Below are 9,763 nucleotides of genomic sequence, written 5' to 3'. Positions count from 1 at the left end.
TCTGTGATGTTTTCAGAGTTTTCAGAGTCCTATCTTCAGTTTGTTTACATCGCCCGGACGGCCGGCTGACTCCTCCCCTCTCGTATAAAAGTTGTTTAATTGAGGGACTAGAGAAAAGAAGAATAACATACTGTACTCACTGCTTAACTGTGTTTCTAGATCACGCTCATTTCAGGTAAATTTACATGCAGTGTGAAGATACGAGCATAATAAAGATCGCTAGCATTAGCATGCTAACACAACAATGCAGCGCAAGTTGTTTTGGTTTCATGCTGGTGCTCAAGGGCGACATCTGCTGGATCAAAAAATCACATATAAAGCCTTTAAACAGCTGCATTATGTTTTCTGTTGGTCAGTATGTTGTTCTCCGCTCTTTTGTGGATGTTATCATTCCATTGGATTACACGCAGCATTGATATAAAGGCAAATATTCTCATTATAGCGTCGTGCAGCGGACTCTCTCCATTAATGCATGTCCATAGGTCCATGTGTGTAAAGTCGGTTAATTACTAAAATTCTCAAACTGAATTTTTTCTGGGTCTCAGGAGGCTCTGCGAGGAGGGGGTGGGGAGTTCATCGAGGGGGAGATTGCTTTTTCTATGACACCTGCAGATGAAACTTACAGAGAGAGATGGTCTACTAATTTAATTGATTATTGTACAACTTGACTGTAGGATAAAGTCCCTTCACACTGTGCGTAGATGTGGCAGTACGGTCTGTTCGGGAGGGGGGGGGGGGGGTCGGGGTCTTGGGTATCCTCTGTGGGAGCAGAAATCCAGAGAGGAGAGAAGCTGTGGCGCTCCAGGAGATCTTTGCCTCATGGTGGGACTCTGGGAGAGGATATTAAAGACTCCATCGCCAGAGAGACATCTGTGGCGCAGCTGAGCCCTCCTCCCATTAGCCTCCAGCAGATCCCCCTCCCCTTTGTCCTACAAGTCCCAGCGGCCTTTGCTTTTTCAGTCCCCAACTGAGGGTGGGGAGAGAGGGAAGGGGAGGGTTTGTGGGATCCTAACGCTCACACTGACGCTGTTCTTGAGTCCACCGGCTTTTTGACAAGAGAGGACTCACAAAACATTTATGATCTTAATTCAATATTAATCGGCTTTATCGGTGACATCTGAAAGGGATTGGATCTTTATCTGTTATCTGGACACTGAACTCCTGAACACTGCTTATGAAATTAAACAATGAGCTTTTATTAGAGGAGCTTTATTTCCAGTTTAGGTAGAAGGAATTTTAGTATTGTTGCCCTATCGTAGGCTGTTTAAAGTTGGGTGGATAATGTTAAAAAACAACTTTTTTTACAGGCTAAAGAAAGAATCTAAAGAACTTTTTTTCAGATTGCAGTTCTGCATCAGGGCCATAATGATTGTCAGTGTATAACCCCCCCCCCCCCCCCCCCCCTCTCGTGCTTCATGGCGGCTGTGTCATCGGGGCTGCCAGGACAAGGCACGTCCCGTTACAACTATAAAATGAAAGATTTCTTCGGCTTTGATAACTGTTGGAAATATTATAATAAATAATAATGTCATAGTATTGTAAGTACTCAACAACAACAAAAATATACGTCAGTTTTGAATTAATTTAGATATTTTATGTTGAACAATTCTAATACAATTCTACATATTTTACAAATTAAAAAAATAAAAACACACTGAATAATACTAGGTAGGTTGTTGTTTGTAACTACAGTTATATAAAATCATGTCTTCAATATCTCTCAGATTAAACCAGCACATTTATGTCTCACAGATCGACTGTATACCTGTGGTGGTGCCGGGGTAGAGGTCGTCTTTTGAGTTGAGTTCACAAAGCTACGTATCTGATCCATCCCGCTATCTTTAAAAAAAAAAAGTTCTGCTCACAATTCTGTTGCGCCATATTCCATGCATTTAAGGAGAGCCTTAATAGACATCTCTCTCCGATGACCTACACCTTCAGAGCATGATTAGGGGATCAGATGGATCAACCAGTTTGTTGTTCTTAGCTTTCTTATGCAGATAGACAGACTGCATTGATAACCATTATCTTAAAGATGGCATCATAACTCCCCAGTGGTCAGTTAACATCCTGACACTGCAGCTGTGAGTGACAGCTGGCCTCTCTCAGTCATGAACTGACACTAGCTGCACAGATTAGTGGCTCTAGACCCCAAATATATATTTTATTATTTGTATTAAATTGATTGAAGGATAGCAGTTATGTTAATTATGGGAGAGGAGGGTTAAGGCCCCCCTCAGCTCCAGCTCTCTGCCTGTTGTTAGGTTGACTGAAAGTTTGATGGAGTCAGCATTTCTAATACGGCAACCACCATGCGATGGACTTTCAAACAGCCCTTCAGAAACCAACGGGTGATGTCCACTTCAGTCTATGGACAGGACCAGCCCCCCTCAAACACTTTTTAAAACACTATTTGCTTCAACCCTTTCTAAGAACACCTCGTAATATCTGTCAGTCTCAACAGGCGTAGTAACACATCGAACTGCACAGATATTGTTTGGGGGGGAGGGGGGGGGGCTATTAATCAAGGGGGCTTTTAAACTTCAAAACATGTAGTATATCTGCACGACACAGAAAAAGTTTTAGTTTGTCTATTTGTGGTGAGAAACAGAGGAACAATGTGAGTGCAGAGCTGAAGAAGTGAAGTGACGTCATACACTTCAAATAGTTTGTTATGAGGTACAGAGATGAGGAGGGGTCGTCACAATCACTGGAGGGGGGGGGGGGGTGTTTGTGATAATTTAGTTTGTAGGTTTTGTTATACTATCGGTGATGGTACACTGTAAACATGTCTATTATGGTGATGGAAAGATTCATTATTTCAGTTATTAGATAATTAATGGTATTCAAGTTATTATTTTACATTATGTTTTATATTATTTTAAAACTAATACCAATTACATTGAGTTAAAGGGGATAGGATTAGATAAGTTATATATTCTTCCTACTCCTTTTCAATCGTGTAAGGACGATGAATTTTCTTTCTCATGTTGTGTATTTCTTTAATTTGTTTTCTACAAATTTTAATTCAATCTTTTCTTTGTTTGTTTTTGTTTTTTACATGTTCGAAATACAGAAATTAAAAATCGAATCAAACATCAACGGTTTGTTTGTTTCTGGTTTACACACGAGTTTACACACGAGTCTATTACATGTTTGTTTGTTCTATTCGAGTGTGTCCCTGTGAAAATTCAAACATATGCACATCCGCTTTCAGATCATATGCAATTTATCAACATTTTCAGGTGGGTAAGAACAAAATGTACTTTTGCAAAAAAAAGAGCAAAATATAGAAGTGAATTCACACTTATGTCAGTCAATCATTCACAAGACTGAATTCAAACTGTTATTTAGTTGCATCTTTGAGATCAATTTCATTAAAATAAATATATTTATACAATTTTTTGCACCTACTGAATATGTTTTATTTGTATTTTTCACATTTTGTGGTCTTGGTTTAAAGAGAAGAGGTTTCCTTAAAGAAGATAAAGATTAAACGTGTCATAGTTCATTCCTCGTTCTAAAGTTTTTTAATAAATGGTAAATGGACTGGAGCTTGTTTATTTCTTTTCTAGTCTTCAGACTACTCAGAGCACTTTAACACCACAGGTCACACCTCCACATTCACACACTGATGGTAGAGGCTGCTGTGTAGTTAGACCATCAGATTGAGAGAAGACGATTCTACCAACTGAGCCACAGCTGCCCTAATAGATACCTTAGGAAGGAGTTCTTCGGATAAAAAATTCCGACTGTTAAAGAAACAACAAAACCTTCCTACATAATGAACACTCATTATTAAAAACATTCTGGTCCTTAGAGGTGAAACATATTTATGAAAACACCATCCATAATGAAAACAAACTCTGTTTTACATTTCCATTCAGAGGAGTCTGGTTCTATTTGTCTGTATGAACTTTACTTAATGATGGCTTGAGGACTTACGCCTGATAAATAAGATCTACGATTAATAAGTAGTGTGCAAGACTTTTTAAACTCGGAGAACCAAAACGTGCTTCACCGTACAAAAAGAATCACTAAAATACAACGTCAGCACAAATCAAAGAGCCATGAAACTAATCCTGTACCATCACCTCATCCTGATACCAAGTCAGATCAGGAACTCTACATGAAACCCTGGTTTTAAATTCATTTAGCTTACACTGTTTCATGTAGAAACAGAACCTAGTGACACTAAACCAGAGGGAGGTGAAGGTGGAAATTGTTGTCTTATGAACAAGATACAGTGCTATAACATTCAGAGTGTGAGAAGTGGGGAGTCAGCGGGGGACCGTTTAAATCCTTTTTGCTCCAGGCCACTTTAGTTAAGCTCAGATATACTCTAATGTCCACATAGGGAATAAGGCCTTAGCCTCTGTTCTGCAACAAAGAGAATACAAATCATACATAAATAGAGATCATACAAAACACATACTGATACATCCTGTAACAGCAGCATTTCATTGTTCAACAGTTTTCCACATTTAAATATATTCAAACACCTTCTAACAGCAAAATAAATCAAAACTCAGCGGCACTCTGAAAATAACTTTATTGTATTATATTGTGAGTGAACAACGCGTTTCGCCTGTAGCTTCCTCAGGTTCATGTGCGCACCTGAGAACGTATATAGGGCTGTGCACGGTGTACTCTGTTGACCTTCTAACAGCGGCAACATACTGACACAACCCCTCTGCACGTCCTACATTTACCTGATATTCAGAACCTGAATGCTTGTAGCGGTTCAGCCTGGTCCGAGGGAGCATGATTCTTCTCCTAGTTGGTACAAGTTAAATCTCTTAAAGTGAAGAATGTGGGTCGGATCAGACAATATATTCTGAGCCTGCCTAAGAACATTCTGCTCATAGAAGTGTTTGGAGACGTGGGTATTTTTTAACACTCATGATTTCCATCTCAGTCTGCACAAGATGAGTTTTCTAGGATTTCAAGTTGGTCAATTCGGTAAAGGTCCACCTACTTTGTTTTTCTGATTTGATTCCGCACATATGAAGAACATGCAGGTTGCAAAATATCAGTGAAAGCCAAAGCATCTCATGCAGCAGCCATGCACTCTATTGGTCAGCCGAGCTGTAGTGAAAAGAGATTTAGTTCTGTGTTGCATTTTTGTCTTGTTAGCTGATGAAATATTTAATTTTTGCTTAGTATTTTTTTATTGAGAAATAAAGCACAAATATAGAATCAGACTAACGTTGAGATCCACAGTTTAGACAGAAGTAAAGATAATAAATGTAGATTGAACTTTAAAATATGTTCAGTGTGTTTTATATCTGAAAAAAAACACACAAAACAGAACAGGCAATAATCAGAAATAAACATAAATACATACAAATTCATTGTTATTATAATAATGGGTGTTCGGTCCACTTCCTGTACCCATCGTCTTTAAGCCCTGTGTTGGAGCATGAGTCAGTAGCTCCTTTCCACCAGCAGGGGGTGGTATTAGCACTTGTTTGTCAGCCGGGGCCTTGTGGGAGCGACAGCTGAAATGCCAGCACTGCCTACAGAGACAGAGGGAAAGACGAGGGGGGGCAGAGAGAGAGAGAGAGAGAGAGAGAGAGGGAGAGAGAGAGAGAGAGGGGGGGGGGGTCTAAACAAGCCAACAGTATCAGACATGTAGTCTTAACGGAGTCAGGAGAAGCTGATTGTTATTCAAAGTTCTGTGTGTCAGGGTCGTTAAGCGAGTCGATGACAGGGATTTCAACTGCAGCCTGCCGCTCGATCCCACACCCAACCCGCAGCTCACATCCATCTCAATTCCCTCAACATATGTGTTTGAACGGGAAATAAATCATGGTTCATCATCGGTGTCTCTAAACGCTGTCACTCACTCCTGCTCATCACCGTTTTCCTGTTTTCCTCCTGCTCTGCTCGTCTCTTTGCGTTTGAATTCTCCTCTGCACTGTTTATTTTATTTTTTTTTTTTAAAAGACATTTCTCACATCATGTAGGCATTAAATCAGCCATCCCTAACATCACCCTCTTTACAGCCTAATCCGGCTCTGGTCAAGTGAAAAAACTCCCACTGATCCACAGTTAAAGAAATGAGCTTTTTTTTTTTTCTTTTCCTTTCTCTCTCTTTTTTTTTTTTTATTCCAGTGGATTTAAAGTCAGTCAGGAACATTATCAGGCCGGGCCCAGCCGAGCAGAAACATTCCATAACCCCAACCTTCCCGCTGACCCCTCCTTTGCTTTTAACAACTGCCGACATAGTTCGGCTCTGTTATGTGATCATGCTTGGATGAAATCTGTCAAACAGCTCCCTGAGTTATTAGGCTGTCTGCGCCTGACCTTTCCGCAATCAAAGATATATGACTTAAGGGCTCGGATTTGCCATGGCAACGGCTCCAATTTGCCGCCGTGAGAAAAGGTCTAATTGTTGCAGAAATTTAATGATCTAGCCCCGACATCAGGGGCTGTGAGATTTTATGAACTGTTTACGCTATAATTTTCTTTTGTTAATGCATTCCGCCTTAACCCCTTCCCCGCTGGCTGCCTGCAGGGAGGGGAAGAGCGTGTGTGTGTGTGTGTGTGTGTGTGTGTGTGTGTGTGTGTGTGTGTGTGTGTGTGTTGGTGAAGTAGGGGGGTGTGCATTGGGTAAGGGAGGGGGAAGAGGCAGAGGAGGTGGAGATGGAGGAGGAGGGGGGGGGGGGGTTGATTTCTGCCCCCAACCTGTTAGCTTGTGTGTCTGGCTCCTCTTTAAAAAGGGCAGTTTTGTCTTTAAGAAAAGCAGCTGCCTGCCGCATTATCTGCTCTCAGCGATGTAGACATCAGTAATATATTCTACAAGGTCAAAGACAACTGAGATTAAAATGTCTAATCAGTTAATTTGTTTTATTGAGAAGGACTGCCGTGTGATTGGACACACAGAGAGATAGAGGGAGAGGAAGAGGAGGAGGAGGAGGGGGGGAGAAAGAATGGAAGAATATGGAGAGATGGAGAGATGGAGGGGAGGAGGTGCTCCCATTTGCACATTGGTATTTTGACTGAGCTTGATGCCGGAAAATATGGCCGTGCCACTCAGTTATAGCATGTTGATGAAGCTCTGACACCCTTTGTTTTTCTCCCCCTCGTCTCTCCACCCTCCTCCTCCTCCTCCTCCTCCTCCGGCTCCTGCTCTGCTCGCTCCTGTCTCGCCCTCTCTCTCTCTCTCTCTCTCTCTCACCATTCGCTTTCAATCTATGGCACATTCATACAAGACTGATTTTATTAGTTGCCGAAATAGACTTATATTTTATATCTCATTAAATATTCAAAATAAATTCAGCATATTTGAGCTGTTCATACATATTCAGTTTCTGTAACTAGGATCAGAATATTTTGATTGAGCCTGTACAGCAGAGACATTTTTGAATTTCTTTTTTGTGTGCAGATAATTCCATTCAGAGGAATGAGTTGAATCACAATTGATCTCGTTGTTTTCTCCCCCCCCCCCCCCCCAGCCCCCACCACACTTACAATTAAATGTGGAGGAATATTTTTCCGCGGAGAAAGTGGCTTACAGACGGGATCGGTTTGTGCAGGCCGGCACATTTTCTCTTCTGCACCACACTGGAAAAAAAAAAAACTCCAATCTAAGGACGTGTCATCGTCCAAAATATAAAATTCAACTTTACTGACGCCACACTCACCGGGCAGGTCCAGATAAACTCTTATTTCAAGATATAGATCACATCAAATAAGGTCTGCTTTGCTCTGATCTGCCAACAGAGTAAGCACTTCACTTGTTGTGTGTCTTGAAGTCAGATGTTCTATCTTTATTAGTTAACACTTCAAACTGCAACACACTTTAGTAAAATGTGCTTTCCCTGTTAACAGATGTGTTTACTCATTACAAGCACTGCAGCAGGCCTTTTTTTAGACGAATTATACCTTAAAATAAGATGTTTTTCCGGACCTGTCAGGTGAAGATGGCTCAAAAATAAGTGTCATTAAATATTCATGACTAAATATTGACGAATCAACTTGTTTAGATTTGAGGTTACGCAGTGCAGAGATCTCAGAGAGAAAAGGCTCTGTGTGGTGGAGAGAGCTGCGTCTATATCACAATATATGAGGATGAATGGAATCGTAGGGATTACCATAACGACCTTTAATGCCTCATAATGACCTTTATCAGCACGGAGGTGAGAAGTGTGATGGAGCACTTTCTAATTAGTTCCATGAAATAAGATCTTTTATTTGGTGATGTGTTACTGTTACACACGCTGCTTTACATGTGAGCTTCAAGTTGAGGTTCACCTCTAATCAGAAGTATCAGAATCAGATTTATTGGTCAGGTATGCTTACACACACAAGGAATTTAACTCAAGTGAACTGTGCTCTCTTATGTACAGGTACAACATTAAATATCAACAATAAACATAATAAGAAAAGACTAATGTTTACATGACTAAATATGAAACAGTGCAGTGGTGAATAGTGCAAAAGATGCTGAAGTAACATGATAATAAATGATAATAAATGAAAACATCCAAAGCATTCCAACATTTAGACGATTAAAACATGTGACATGTCTCTTCCACTAGGGTAGCAGAAATCTAAATGTGACGATCAAGAGCCGAGGCGAAATGACAAAAAAAAGTGGCAGAGGTGAAATAATAAGTCAATTTGTTGATCCACTGATAATAAAACCTGCTTAGCGTTTTATAATCGATTATTTGTTTATATCATTCGCTGGTTTAAGCTTCTATTTGAGGAGCATCTCAGTTCTATGTTTATATTTTTTTAATGTTGAAGTTTGAGCGTAATTTTGCCAAAAATAGGCAAACGCATCTTTATTAAGATCAGAACATTTCAGTAGAAAATAAAAGATGTATTATTCAGCTGTTAATATCTTATTGTGGACATGTGTTATTCATGTTATGGCCTTTTTCTCATGGCTTTAACCTAAACTCTAAACAGTGAATAAATTATCGAGAACATTGTCATCGTGAAACTTTGATTCCGCACAAGATAAAACGCCATCTAGAAGAGATGCTGGTTGGTCACCAGCGACTAAAGTTAATATGAGTTTTATTTAGGACTGTAAACTACAACTCTGAGTGTTTTATATTTTTATCTAAAGCTAAAGTAATCAATGCATAACTTTATATTCACGCCTCAGTTTATTTCACTCTGCCCCTTTGTCTGCTCTTACTCACGTTGTTCCCTCCTCTCTAGATCCTTGTTTGTGTTGTTCTTAATCTTGTTGCTTTAGATAAAAGCATCTAATAAATGAATTGCAGAACTGAATTGTAGCTACGTCAAAGCAAGGCGCCATGTTCTTAAAGTAAACACTGAAGGGGTTTTGATCATTATTAATCATAATATGAAGTGCTGTGTACATTTGGAGGCAGCAGGCTGACTGTGAAGTGTCCTCATTCAGACATTTAATGACAATTGGGATGAACTTTTTTATTTACAAATGTTTCTTCTTTAACACAGGTGACTCTGTATCTGTGTCCTGAAGGTAGAAAAGTGGTGAACGAATGGATGGCTGTGGTCTCACCTTGTCTTTGGACTGCCTTTTCATGACGATTGGACAGTTGAAATCGTTTGCAGCCCGTGATTGGACAGGATGGTTTAAACACTTTGGAAAGCTTTCCCTTGTTTTTTTGAAACTCAAGTTATCATAGTTCTTAAATGTGAATGGTATACAGTGGTTTAAAGTCCATTTGCTGACCTCGGGGTTACATCATGAATGCAGCAGGAAGACTTTCTGCTGTTGCTTTTTGTTGCGTTGTACACGATGTGAGCACAGTTT

This window comes from Labrus mixtus, chromosome 1 (assembly GCF_963584025.1).
Source record: "Labrus mixtus chromosome 1, fLabMix1.1, whole genome shotgun sequence".
NCBI lineage: Eukaryota > Metazoa > Chordata > Actinopteri > Labriformes > Labridae > Labrus > Labrus mixtus.
This window is presented reverse-complemented; position numbering follows the sequence as displayed.